The sequence below is a fragment of the Phaseolus vulgaris genome, chromosome 3 (assembly GCF_051622355.1).
Source record: "Phaseolus vulgaris cultivar YP4 chromosome 3, ASM5162235v1, whole genome shotgun sequence".
NCBI lineage: Eukaryota > Viridiplantae > Streptophyta > Magnoliopsida > Fabales > Fabaceae > Phaseolus > Phaseolus vulgaris.
In genome coordinates, this window is record NC_143500.1 from 50,845,682 (window position 1) to 50,862,197 (window position 16,516).

Sequence of the window (16,516 nt, forward strand, 5' to 3'; positions counted from 1 at the left end):
CATATTATATATCAATAATTTAATAAGTTAGTTTAACATCTTTTTCATACCATTACTAGAGTATGCATGTTGAATTAATTATTATTGGCTTAGTTATCGTGTCCTTTAGGAGGTGGAAGCCTTATCCACTATCTACTACTTAATCAAATGCTATAATTTAAACCATTTGCATTATAGAAGTTTTATATACAATTATACATTTAATTTTTATACGAAATTCTTATTCTAATATGTTGGTATGACATAAAATTTAAGAGATTAAATTTAAAAAAAATGAGTTTTATAAATGCATATTTTTTTTGTCAATAACCAAATAAAAATATTTCTTTTGGAGTCTGAGTTTTATAAATTCTTAGTTATCCTGTTGTAAGGGTCATTTTATGAGGTCTAATTTTATTTTATTTTTTTGGATTTCATTATTTTATATCATTTTTATGGCTCTCTAACAGCTTTATTCCAATGTAAGGATCTTATAAGACTAACACTATAATTCATGTTTTATTTTGTTGTTGGCAAAAAGATATGTCCCTATAATTGTTTTTTTTTTTTTTTTTTACTCAAGGTCTTATTTAAAACTTTCATTAATATCTTATAAGACTTATTTTTTAAACTTATGACCTGTCTCTTACACATGCAATTGGAGACGTCCTTATAAAAAACTCTTGCATTGTAGTAAAAACTACAAATATGTATTAAAGCATTTTCCTTTTTAATTTAAAATTCTAATTCATACTGTATTATTAAAATGAGTTCTAAAATGAGTGTATTGTTTTAGGGTGTAAAAGTATTATTTTCCAAAAATAAATTGAAATATGTCTTATTTAGGATCCAACTTTTTCCCTTTTTCCTACCTAAGATGATGCAATAACTCAAATGCCATTAAACAATTATAATTTTGTCCATCTAACCATCCACACAGCATGATTTATGATTTATATTTATGATTTAGGATTTAGAATTTATTCTTATTTTTTTTATAGTTTATAGTTTAAGGTTTATAGTGTCATCAAAACTTGTTGTGATGATTAATATACACTGTCCAACCATCTATGTCCGAGACAATAGCTTTGGTAGAATTCATTACAAAACAACTAATACAACTGTATTTTGGGTTTGTAAAAAATGTGAATTAGGTTTTTGTCTTACATTATGGGTTTCCATGTCAATATGAATAAATAAAAAATAAATGAAATCATTTTACATTTAAAATATTAGGAGACTAATCATAAATATTTAATATTTTACATTTTTACACTTATATTTTTCAATAAAATCCATATGATTAGTAAGCTGAATAAAACATTTATTAATTGATGCTTATTTAATGAGTTAAGTGGGCCTCATCATCCTTAAGTTGTGGATTATAAAGGATAAACCTAAGCAGACACATGAAAATTTCCAACTCCCATGCTTTTTCTAGAGGATTATGGTATGCCAATTAATGAGATGTATTCCCATTATTGATTTGGTGAAGCATTAAGAGAAGTGGTACCAAAACTCAGGTAGGTCTTGAGATGCAATCACAACAATTCAATAACCTCTCATTCTTACTCCTAATTCCTCTATAAGATCACCATTTAAATTATCTAAAAAAATCCTCTCTTTTTTTGTGAGCTAGAATGTTTTTGAGAATTGCTTTTAAAAATGTGAATGTTTTTAAAACCAAGAAACTTATCATATGCATTTATTTTTTATTTAATACAAGTAGAAAGTTGACTTGAAGAAGGAATTGAAAAATAGATCAAATTTTATGATAATGATAATAATAGAATTGTTTTAAATAACGTTTTAGTATATCCAACACTTATATGAATGAGTACAATTCCGATCTTAAGTTAGAGAGATAATATTGTTAAAGTCAATCACTGTACTCAGAGTATTGTCTGTTTTGGAGGTCGATGCTCCGTCATAATTTTATCCTTAAAAAACGGTTCGGTGAATTGAAGGAGGAATTATACTTCAACATGTTTCACAGACTATTTAGCATAATATATATATATATATATATATATATATCACGGAATTGATTTTTGTTTCTAGTCCAAATCGAGGTTCTTATAGTATAAAATTAATCTGGTGTTATTTTGTATGTGAAATTGGTTCAATTTGAGATTTCACTTCATCAACACATTGAAAATATTTTTTAGTGAACATGAGTCTGCAATCAAAACAATAACGAATTTTGAAAAAAAATTAATAATCTTTGAAAAAAAAATAACAATAATTTTACTGAAAGACTCATTCCAATCATTTTCATACTACAAATACTTAAATGGTCTAAAATTTGGATAAAAACAAAAACTATTTTCATATTATGATAAAAGCACAAAAAAAAAACATATTTAACTCATATACATATAAGTGCGTTAAATGGTACACTAATATCATAATATTTTTTAATACTTAATATTTTAAATTTTAAAAGGATAGCATTTTGTGAAAAAAAAATAACATCACAAAATATTCATGAGCCTAAGTAAAAAGTTCGAACTTTTTCACTTGTGAAAGTATATACTAATTTAAATAAAAATTATAAAATCGGAGACATCTAATTTAGGAAAGTCACGGGACTTAAATCTTTTATAGAGAAAGAAGAGAAGTTTGGAGACAACGTAGAGAGTTTGAGAAGTAGTGAGAAAGTGTTCCTACTTGGCAAGGTGATTATAGATCACTCAAATGATTGTATGAATTTAGGAGGTGAGAAGGTAAATTATAAATTTCTTGATCAGAATTTCTCAAACTTGAACTAGAGTAGACCTTGTTTCTTGATTGATATATACTTGTTTTGTTAGCAAATCAAACAACATTGGACAATGACCTTGGTGTCACTCTATAAGCCTAACCAAAAGAAGAAGTGTAAATCCTCTCCCCTTAGAATATAATAATTCATTACTGAAGAAAAGATGAGATGTGTTTGGATGGAGCTATCAACTTTACATTTTAAATTAATTCTTTGCCTTTTGTGGTTGTTTAGTACAACTAGCAAGTATACAAAAAAGCTGTGTAACTAAGGAGGTGGATACAAAGATTGGTTCGAAAAATTGGCCAGATAGTGCATTGCTAAAAGTACTTCTCACGACGATTAAAAACAATAACTGAAAACAGTTCTACGATAGTAGTAGTATGAGATGTCCTACAAATTAACGATAACAAACAATTTTTTGTTATTACTAAAACTCATATATATATATATATATATATATATATATATATATATATATGATTTCAAAGACAGTTTAGCATTTAGATGTCTAGATCGTTCAGCAACTTCACAGTTGTTAGTATTGAATATTTAGGTACAAGTTTAATGGTGTATTTGGATTTGGGAGGAGATTTAAGGGAGTGGATTTGGAGTTATTTGAGAGGGAAGTGTGGTAGTTTGAATTGGGACTGCTAGGAGATATCATGGTCTTACTTGTGGAGGTATTTTTTGTTGGAGTATGAAGAAGTTATTGGTTCTTTGTGTTTCTTGAAGTTTAGACTACTATTGTTGTTGAGTTTTATGGAATTATATATGTTATGAAGGAAGCTCAAAAGATGAAGTTGACTAATGTATGACTTGAATATAATTATGTCTTGGTTTGTGTTGCGTTTACTGCTAGGACTAATGTTTCGTGGATGTTTCGTAATCGATGAAATATTTGTCTTAATTACGGTGAGAAAATCAGGTTTAGAGTTACTCATATTTTTCATGAAGGGACTGAGTGTGTTGATAAGTTGACTAATTTAGGATTTATTCATAGAGAATCATTTCGTTGGTATAATAGACTTTCATCTAGTCTCTTTTTAGAATTCTTACCTATATATGGGTTTTGGTCTAGTCCCCTCATATTTTTTGTATTTTTTTTCTTTTTACTTTTTTCATGTAAAAAAATGATTCTTGTTACTTGAGGTGTCAACCTATCTGAGATGTCAAGTTGCATAGTAATGCCTAACATGAAAGCTTTTATAAAAAAAATAAAAATGAGATATCTTAAAATAGGTTTGAGAGAAAAGTTGATTGAAGTCTCCGAGTAATTTAATAGTTGTGTGAAAAATTTTAATTTTTTTAAAAGGTATAAAATATAAGTTTACAAATTTACCTTTATATTTAAAAATATTTAAATAATAATAAAATAATTAATTAATTTATATATTTATTTTTTATAATTAATAATAATAATATTATTATATAAATAACTATATTATTTTTATTATTATTATTTATTTATATTAATAATATTATTAAATATTTAATGCAAATAAAATTTCGTAAATTTTTAATAATTATAAAAAATATATTTAATAATATATATTTAACTGTAATTTCCACACAAATCTTTCATATTTGCAAAGAAAGAAGAATAAAAAAATCTTTATTTTTAATATTTTAGTTAATATTTTATTTCTTGATTTTTGCCCTTTTTATTATGTTTTTCTTCGTTTGCAAAAAGTCCACCCTCAAAAACAAACAAGATGTAAATGTGTGGAGGTGTAGGAATGCACAAATTTTGTGAGCATTTCCTACCATTACAAAAAAAGGTTAAATAAGCATCACATGAAGCTTGAAGGATATCATGATGAGTATTCATTGTGTTGTTAGATTTGATGGTCATTATCTCATAGATAATTTGAGATCGTTGTTGTCTTTAGAATATAATTTACTAGCATGGAAGTACTATTAATCTAAGAAAGGTAATTAAGAAAATAAATAAAAAATAATAAAAGGAATTTTTCATCACATCATAATTTTGAGATGATAATTTCAAAGAACCATATATTTTATAAAAGCCGTATAGCACACATGTTTCATAAAATAATAATTAACTATATGAATTTGGGAACATTTTGCCTTTCTTATTAGGCCCATTGGTTTGTTTGTGTTTCTGAGCCACTACAATTTTGTTTGTTTAGCATATAGTTTCGAACTGTTTCTTCCTGCACCTTCGTACCTTCTTCTCTCACCTCCATATATTTTCAAATTTCCAAAAATAACCCTCTATACTATTTCGGATTACGTAATTCGAAAATCATTTTTCAAATTTATAATTAGCTTTTGGATTACATAATTTGGAAGCCTTTTGTCATATACATGATTAATTTTTGGATTACATAATCCAAAAGTCTTATTTAGCTTCCGGATTATATAATCCAAAAGTCTTTTTTCAAATGAGTTTCCGGATTACATAATCCAGAAATTATTATATGAAGGTAACATAAGAAGGATAAAAATGTATTTGCATGTTGTGTATAGAGGTGGCAGAAAAAGATATGGAGGTGCAGGAAGAAACAGTCATAGCTTCGTAGGATTTTCGTTATTATAAATGTGGCAACTTCTTCCTGCACCTCTACAAATTTCTTCCTCCACCCCATCGTTTTGAGAGAAGATTGTTTTGCCCCTTTAAAAAATGACTTTTGAATTATTCTTTTTGAAATATTTCTGAAACATTTTTTCCGAAACATGTTTTATGAATTCCAGATTTATCAATCCGGAAATAAAATAAATGTGTTCTAGAAAAATGTTTCGGAATATTTTTTTGTCTTCTGAATTTTCTATTTCAAAAATACTCTTTGCTTCTTGAATCACTTTTCTAGAAAACCTAAAACTGTAAAGGATAATTTCAGTATCTTTTGAAAAATGTAGGAATGCAGGAAGAAAAATGATGAGGTGCAAGAAGAAATTACCTATAAATGGTTCTTTACTTGAGAACTAGATGTAATAGAGTGGGTTTGCGTTACCTCTGCTTGTCTTGTGCACATGGTGAAAAGTCCTTTTATATTCTTATTGGTGTATTCGGTAGATAGGGAAAAAAAAGTTAAGAATATTCCATCTTCATGTTCCTCATAAACTCAAAACTTTCCTACAAAATTTGTACCCAACACTTTCCTATGGTCGTGCCACAAGAACCAATAAACTAGGGAATTAAAGGGTGATTATCATGCTCAGATTTTCTGGAGGAAAAAAAGTTTATTCCATTCTATCAAGCATCACATCACATCTCAGAAAGAAAAAAGAAAAAAAAGAGAGAAGAACCTCTATGTAATTGTTTGCTTTAACTTTTGCAGAAAGCTACAAAGAGGTTTTTTATTCTTTGAAATACATAAATTCAAACATGTCTAAAGCATTTATAGTATTATTGACACTCTTTCTGGCAATTTTTGGAAGAAAGAAAAAGGGTAAAAAGGAATTCTTAATCGCATATGCTTAGGGTTTTGTACGTTATTTGTAGGACATAAACATGGTGCTATCATATTGAGGGTACACGATCAACAGAATGATGGGAAAGTATTATGTGAAGTATGAACACAATCTGATTTGGTCTCTCAGTCATTTTCCAGTATCAATGAGAGTTGAAGCTTGCATAAGGTGCTTGAATTGACTTGGAGAAATCAGTGCAATCTATTAATGACTGATTGGAATCCAGATATTTCTCTGTCATCAAATTTTTAAGCTAATGACATTCCAAAAAATCTCTGTTTTCCTTTTCAAAAAGTGGGATTATTAAGTAAATATTCAAAATTCAAATAATAAACATCAATATAAATATAAGATTAAGACACAACCCTGAATCCAAATCTTAAAACAATACATTTGTGGATCTTATTTCTTATATAGTACTCAGCTTGCTAATTCTTATTCAATATGATATTAAAGTCATATTTAAAATTTTAACAAATATATTTAAAGTTAAGTACCAATTAGTACAGATTATTATAAAATTAATTACCAACTAATACAGTATTAGGTGATTAGGTAAAAAAATTCATATATACATAAAAAAATAAGATGGCACATGCTTCTACCCTTTATTTTTGTTAGGCTATGCGTGATTAAAATGTAGTTTATCATGTTATTTATCACTCTTACAAAAAGTTCTTGAAAATGTCTATAACTCATATCAATATCCATTACTAAATAATTTTAATTATCTTAAATCAATCACAATCAATTATACTATTTATAATTTTTTCCATAACTCTTTAATCTAAATACTTTTTTTTTAATGAGTATGATTCAGACCTACTTTAAATAATAATACTTATTTAAATATATTTATCTCCTATAAATATAAAAATATTTTATTATTATCAAGTTAGAATTAATACATAGTCTACAAATATGAAGGATAAAGTAATAAAACTTAATACAACTAATTAGATCAACTAATCATTAATTAAAGAAATAAACATTTACATGAGATAGAAAATTATGGATGTGGATCTTAATTTCGGCAAAAAGAACTATAAGCTCAAGAAAATATTCAACTGTAATTAAGATTATTAGAATTAGCATAGGAATAATATCATCTTCAACAACGAAGTGGTGGATCATTCTGAAATTTTTTCTTTAACCCAATTGAAGACTTGGTTTTGGGTTACATCTAAAGTTCTTTTTGCTTGCTTCTCCTTCTCTGACGGGTGTATTGTTGCCTAACTTGTCTGAATTTGATTTAAGTGGTATGCTTCTGTTTTAGGTTGGCGGGTTGTTGTCTATCTGTTGGGTGTTTTATTTGGGTTGTGTGTTGGTTGTCCGTGAAGTTGGAATGAGTTTTACGTTTTGGTACTCTTTATTGTGTTTGTTTGGATTGTTAGTTCTGTTGGTTTAAGTTGAGGTAACTTGTGTTAGTGTTTTGGTTTCTTTTGTTAGGTGGTGACTTTTCTCCCTCTGTTGGGGTGGGTTGCTAGATGGGGTGTGCTTTATTTTCATGATTTGTATAAGGGTTAGATCACCCCTGAAATGGTTCTATTTATTAATTATTCTTTGCTGATGAAAAAAAAAACATAAAACAATACATTGGATGCTCTTGTAAAGAATCAAAGCATAGAGTAATGAACAATAATGCACATCATCATAAGGATCTTACAAACTATGGTTCTCACATTCCATATATAAATTATAATAGAGATAGGTATTTACCTTGATCTATGAGAGTCTCTATGTGAGTGGTTTCCTTTTATCTCTTTTCTCAATCTATATATATATATATATATATATATATATATATATATATATATATATATATATATATATATATATATATATATATATATAACTTCTTCCATTAATCAATTGTCCTTTTATTTTATTAAATCATATTCAGACTTAAAGTCCGAAATCTATTTTATATGAATCACATTATAAAATTAATTTACATAATTTTCTAACATCATCCCACTTGACTCATATGAACTATAATACTTTCATGATTTAATAATTACATAAATCATAATTCACATTGAAAGGCCTTACGTAAATTGGTTTTATCATCAATCAAAATCAAGAATACAAAAATAATAATAATAATAATAATAAGAGTCATGACGATTACATGTCATTTAATCTCCTTCCATGTACTACTGTATCATCATTACTCCCTAATATGACTTTATAATGAAAAGTCCATAATGGGTTCAAACATAATGTCATTTTCATCAACAATAACATAATTTGTTTTCTACACCATTATTTGCATGCTTATACATAAAGTAGAAAACATATATTTTATAAACTTTTATACATCAATGAGCTCAGAACGTCAAATAAGCATTAATAACAACATTCATCATTCACTAGTAGACATAATGTTCATATTCTCAACATGACCAATAAATGTTTTGGGTGCTAACCCTTTTGTTAAAGGGTCAACAATCATAAGATCAGTGTTAATATGTTCTATTGACACTCTATGTTTCTGAACTTCCTCTTTAACGACAAAATATTTCAATTCCATATATTTAACACCTTCCGAATACTTGTCATTTGTATAAAAGAAGACAATTACGAAAGTATCACTATAAATTCTCAGCGGCTTGACAATACTATAAAACTTTCCAAGTCTTGAAATAAAATTTCGCAACCAATTAGCCTAAATTGTGGCCTCAAAACATACCACAAATTCAGTCTCCATGGTGGATGCAACAATGCCTGACTGCTTTACACTTTTCCATGAAATCAATCCTCCGACTAAAAGATACACGTAACCAAAAGTGAACTTTTTTTGCATCCATACCACCAGCAAAATCTGAATCTGTATATCCAATCACTTCAAGATGATAAGATTTTCTATACGTAAGCATGTGATTCTTTGTCCCTTGTAAGTATCTTAAAACTTTCTTTACAGCTTTCCAATTATCCAATCCTGGATCACTCTGATATTTACCAAGAATACCAACTGCAAAACTAACATCTAGTTTTTGTACATGTTTGAGCATACATCAAATTTCTAACAACAGATGCATAAAAAATATTCTTCTATTGTTTTCGTTCCAAATCATTCTTTGGACAAATTTATATACAAATATATATTTATGCCATTACTTTTATTTATCGTAATTCTTTTTCTCTTACATCCAAATAAAACAAAAAAATCATGATTTATGATGTAATACAAAACTTGAAATTTTATTATTTTAATTTGAAAATCAATTCATAATGCAAAGAAAATAAATAAACAAATGAAACCTTAAAATTTATTTTTTATGATATAACGGAGGAAAAAGACTTGAGATTTCATTATTTTAATTTAATTTTTTTTTTTTTAATTATTAAAATATTTTAAAAATTAAAATAAATTTAAATTACTGACACATTTCAATAAATTTATTTTAGAAATTCACATTACATACTTTAATTCAAATTACCTATTTTTTTCACATTTTCACACTGATAACTCCAAATAGATCACCGGAAATTCTCTATCTAATAACTCGAAATAGATGATTGGAAATTCTCTTTAAAATCTTTCTCTAGTCCAGTTACACCACAGGTTAAAAATATATGAAAAAATATGTAAAGATGAAAGGGTTGCAGGTAGTATTTGAGAGTGTGATTGATGGATGGATGGATGGGATAGGATGTGCAGAAGTGCAGGAAATGGTCGTGAGAATCCACGCCACACTGCGTGAAGATTTAACAGTGGAAAGTGAAAATTCCACCACCATTCTTTTCTATTCTTTTCTACTATTCCACTTTTATTTGCATTACGTTACCCGCGTGCGATACCTGATGTGACCCACCACCCCTGCATCTTAGATTTCCCTCTCTTTCCCAACTAATTAATTAACCTTCTTTTCATTTACCATTTTCACTTCATCATTTCTTAACAAATTATTCCACTCAATTTTATAAAACTCACTCTTCAAAAATTAGATTTATATACTTATTTATATTGAAATATTTATCTTTAATTGATTATGATCTCCAATACTTTATATGTTTTCTTTAACTTAAAAAACCATTTTTTAGAAAAAAAATAACTCTTGTAATGCACTTATCAGTTAGTATTTCGTCATTAATAAATTACATTATTATTATTATTATTAACTCAATTAATTAAACAGAAGTATTTTGTATCACATCATTCAAGGTTTCAAACACTTGTCGGTTGGGTTAGAATTCTTTATTGGATTTGGTGACCGAATAAATTGTCTGAGTCTCTCGGGATTTTGATTTGTGCTTGTGTGGGGGGCAACCAATTACAACACCCAGTCCTCGTTGCAGCTAACTTTACTGCCTCTGTATTTAAATAAATAAAAATAATTAATTTCATACCAAGGAAAAATATAATTAAGTTGAGTTAATATTTATATCATAAAAGTATTTTTTAAAATTAATTTTAGTCATATTTATTGGAAAACTTACTTAAGTTAGCCTGTATATTTTTTAAATAATATTTTAAATACAATTTTTATAATAATACTACACCATTTTTAAATACATCTACCATGTCATATATCACAACATGTGTTGATGTTTGTAATAATTAAAGAAAAATTTATAAATATTTTTGTCATAAGATTTAACTTAAACCATCACAAATATAGCCTTTACAAACAATAACACTACAACATTCCTATTTTATTCATATTAAATAATATGCATGAAATAATCAATTAACATATAAACATATATTATTACTTCGTATTATATCTCAAAATATATCCTTTTCTCATAAAGATTTTAATATATACACAAAGGAATTAAAGCAAAACATTTAAAATAAAATAAAAACATTTCATCCTTCAAGTGTACTCTAAGGAGCCATATCACCTGCAACTTTATCTGTTCCCATGTAAATTAACAGATCATCACAGATTAAAGAAAACAAACACAAAACAGAGCATAGGGTAACCTGACTATAAAATAATTCTATATAATTTCAATTTAACAAACATAAGTCATCAAGTCTCATAAAATTTCTCAAATCATCAAGTGTCTATCATAATCATCATTCACATTTCTCATGTCAGATTTCTACTAACCAACATACTCAGATACTTGACTATACTTCCGGAAGACTTGTGCATTGACTTAGACTCAGAGATGTGCATCTGTCATATTATCTCACTGTGAAATCCATACAGTTATGCGCATAAATAATCTCAATATCATCTCTTCTAGTATGACAAGGTTAACTCATATAATAGGTCAAGTTAGTTATCTTTCAAACAACTTACCCATTCATATGAACCTCCTTCGACTCTCACCACCTGAACAACTTCATCTATATGATTCCATTATCTCAGAGAGTCAGGATATTTCCTTCTAGACGAATCCCTAATCAATGCACATCCTAAACAATCTTAACACAGTATCTTTCCTGAAAATACTATGTCTTGATTAGATTCATATTCCAAATCTCACAATATCCAAAATCACACAATCAAGTCATACCAAAACTTAGAATTTCAAAACACACAAAATTTCATCTAATACTCACATAAATATCTAATTAAAGAATTTTTCAATTAAATATAAATAATTTTGTATATAACTTATAATTAACAATTATGAAGTAGAAATAACCAACTTTTTAAAAGCAAGTACAAAATTTTAGTTTAAGTTTAAGTTTTTTTTTTTAAATTTAGGTTGAGTGAAAAAATTTTGTTTGAACAAAATTGCACCCATGAGCAACCCATAAATTTTGGCTCGAGTGAATTTTAATTTTTTAATGAAAATTAACCAACGAACACTCTAGAATTTTTTCCATTTTTGCTTGAACGAAATTCCATCTCGTTTAAGCGGAAATGGATCAGAAAGTACCTCAGAATTTAACCTATTTTCGTTTGAACGAGATCCCTTATTGTTTGAGCGAAAATGGACCCTAGAGCACTTGATATTTTCATTCAATTTTTTTTATCAAATATACTAAACCAAAGTAACGAAGTCCCTACTAGAGTTGAATAGTTACTCTAAATCAAAATCAAACAACCACTACTCAACAACATTATCCTTTAAGTGCTTCATCAAATTATTTAAATACATTCATTTACTTATTCAAATAAAAAACAATATAATTTTATAATATCTACCATATATAAAATCTCACATTCAAATCTCAATCAACTTCTAATATACTTAAAACAAACAATATTGCAAGAAATTTTGAGACTGGTGACCACGTCACCTCCACATCCAGATCTTTTAGCCTAGAGTTCTATTGAAAATTTAAAACTAACTTCCCTTACTTCTCTTACCTGAACTTAAGCATATGCTCATTAAGAGCTTCAAACCTATCAAAAGTTTAAGGGTAGCTTAATCTGTACCACAAAGTCTTGATAACAAATCTAACTATGTCACTAGGACCCTGAGCTAATAGAGATTAATCTTGAAGCTAAAAGAGTCACATGCAAAGCCTAGCGAGAGACAAAACTAACAAGTTCGAAATTTGACTCGATGAAAATAACAAAAATGAAATTAGTCTATCAAAGATTTTGATCAAACAGTCTTGTAGTATTTACTGCCAATAGTCTATTGACAGACTCTGATTGTCAAACTGATGATCGAGGAAGTCAGAATCTTAATTAGAGAGAAGGGAGAGAAAAGAAAAATAGAAGTTTTTAGAGAGATAGTGGTTCTTTTAAAATGAAACTTGAATAATTGAATTTTCTATTTATAACTCATTTTATTTTAATAATAAAATATGCATGTCATTTAAATTATATCACTTCTACTCTAAGGTTATTTTCTACATCTTTATCAACACCACACTACAATTTTATATCACAATTATTATTAATATTATTAATATAATTTATATTATTATTATTAATATATGTATAAATTATATTAATAATAATAAGTATAATAAAAATAATAATATAACTAAAGAATTTGTCTGATCTAGTAGTTACCACTTCTTAGTATTTTATTACTTTATTATCAAGTATTAAAATTGTTTATATTAAATTTTACTATTCTAAATTTCCTATTTTAGAAGGTAAAATCTGTTTGCATGATGAATAGCAAATGAGCTGTCACAGATAAAAAAAAAAAAAAAGGTTGAAATTAGTGATGATGTGTGTCTGGTCCTGTGCATCTTTGATAAGCTATTTATTATTAAGTATAAATGAATTTCCATAAATTATAGAGAGAAAGAGTCAAACATTGCAGTAGTTATGATATGAGACGTTTGCCATTGTGTAGTGGACATTAACGTGTGATACCCATTTTGAGAAATAGAACATAACCAAAAGAGCACAAACACAAGTTGAAGCGTGAAAGTGAAATCAAAACCAAATTGCATCAATTGTTTGTAGCGTGAAACAAGTCAGGTGGTAAAGTAAAATGAATTGTCCAACCAAAAGAGTGTGTTGCAGATATTGCTGCACACGCACAAAGCCACAAACATAAACACAAAACAGCCTTGAGTAGAGAGAGACTCAGTTTCTGACAAACTCTAACAACAAGACAAAACTCTCCACTGCTCCAACAATCCTTCACTCACTTTCTCACTTTAATTTAATCATCCCACACCTAAAAAAAGTTAATGATATATTGAAACTTATTTTTCTTAAACATTTATTACGATAACTTCCAAATGCATTTTATTAAACAATTTCATAGAAGATACATCTCAACTAAATATAAACATATATTGTAATTCATATATATATATATATATATTAATATTATGTTTAAATTTAAAATTTAGTATTATTATTTAACTTTCTCACTTATTTAATATTTGTAGTTAAAACATTGGACTTTATTATTATTATTATTATTTTATGTGAATAAATCTTTATTAGTTTGATGTCCCAGGTGTCTGTCATGTACTTCCTTAAAGTGTCCAAGGCATGTACGAATTACGGAGAAAACATGACGAAAAGAACATATCACTTTCTTATATTCAGACGAAAAAAAATTATTTTATCACATTATATCTGTATATGTAATTTAAAAAATAGTTTGTGTAATATTTTTAAAACTTAACTTAAACAATGTATGAAAAAGGGACAATGTACTATTTTTAAAATAAATAAAAATTTGGATAAAATTTTATTTTAATATAGCAATAAATAATTTTTTTTTTAAGTACTAATAATTCTTTTTTTTTTTCATTTTAACATTCTCCTCTTTACGTCCAAACAAAAACTCTAAGATATAAATTGTTGTTTTTTTCTTAATATTTTTTTCTAAACGAAAACTATAACAAATTCATTTAAAGTATATATCGATGTAAAACAAATAGAACTTGAATTTATAACCTGATATAAATTTTCTAAATTCCATACTGGTTCGTCTTCAGTGTGAAAAGGTACCATCGAGTAACCATGAAACAAATTTAAGAGATTTAAATGTTCAATTTTCTTGCATAAACTAATGATAAATTTTTATCTTATAACTTTTATAAATGAAATTATTAAATTATATTTTGTTAAATCTAAAATACATGATTATATAAGTTTTATAAAAAAATCTACATAAACAATATATTATTACGTAATTATAATTTTAAACAAAAAATACTTTTTTTTTGAAAATTTGTAGTATTCTATTTATTTTTCAAAAAACTTATGTGTTTTTTATTTGAATAATTTTTTTTATTTAAACTAAATTATACTCAGTATTAATCAAATTTAATTTTTATTTATTATCATAAATTTATTTGTTTTTATTTTTAAATATAACATAATTTATAGTATTTTTTTAATTTCATTATATATAATTTTCAATTTGAACCGTATAAAAATTTAAAAAGTAATCTAATAAATACTAAAATAAAATGAATTAAAAATAATAAAAATATATTAAAATATTAATGTTAATAATAAGAAAAACTTGTAATTTATATATTAAAACTTCTAAATAAATTATTGAAATAAGTTATTTTGAAGCATGTATTAAATATATTTAGAAAAATTAAATTATTTTATAAATTAACTGAATAAGTTAATGTTCATTATAAGAAAATCATGAAATAGAAATCAATAATTAGTTGTTATAGTGACTAAATTAGATATCATTTTAGGAACTAAATAAATTTTTGGGTTCTAAATTAGTTTCTATATATTGATAAATGGTTTCTAAATTGGTATCTAATTAGCCACCAAAGTTTTTGTTACCAAATTTAAAATCTAAATAATTGATAGTTTAAAATCTTGGTAGTTAATTAGATATCAATTTAGAAACTATTTAACAATAATGTAAACTAATTTAGAAACCAAACTTTTTTAGTTTTTAAAATGTTTTGTAATTTAGTTACTATTGCAACTAATTATTTTGCTATCTAAAAATTGGTTTTTATTAAATAATTTTTTTTTAATTAGTGTTAAATTTTGTTCCACAAAACTGAAAATACATCAAAGTCACAAAAGGGATATTAATTATAATGTAGTCTTTAAAACGCTGTCTTATTTTCTGAAATACAAATAATTTTTTTTTATCTTTGTAGAGAGTTCTTTTAATCTAGAAAACCAACATTATTATGTAATTTAACATGTGTCCCGGTATACTGAAATAAAAATAAAGTATAGCAACAAATACTCAAGTATTCCTCATTAAACAATTCAAAAAAGACTAATACCACAACTAAAATTTACAAGTTTAACTAAAAGTTGTGTTAAATATTTGAAAAGAAAATAATTTTTTTACGTCTTACATCTCACTAAATATTAATATTTTAATCATTTTTAATTTTAAAAATTATTTTAACATTTTGTATTTTGCTTATATTTTCATTAAGTACATTTTTTTTAAAATTTTTTTTATTACAAATATTTTAAATGCGCAGAATATAGATTCTATGCCAAATTCAGTGTCCTTTAACACACCAAATCAAAGAGTGTGGCTTAAATGATATAGAATAAAGTGAATGTATGGTTGTAAATTCTAACATTAATTTAATTCCTACAATAAAAGAATACACCAAATCATTTTTTTTTCATAACACATAAAATTTAAGTGATCAAATTAGTATGTAATATTTTTATTAAAAAACTAACGAAAAATTTAATTTAATATACAAACTTTAAAAATAAAGTGAAATAAAACTTTTTAAATTGAAATAACTAAACTGAAAAAGAATGAGAGAAAACGAAATATATTTATAATATAACATTGTATTTTAGTAGATTTCTCTGTCCGTAATCAACATAGTGAGAATAAAAGTTTTGGGGTTTTACCTGTGTAATTTGCATGTAATAAGAATTGAAGTGCTTAATCCTAATGCAAGACTCTATCTGTAGCATTTCCCTTTTATGCTATGTATGGAGCTCACATTCAAAAATTCATTTGAAGGGTTTGTGTTAGGGT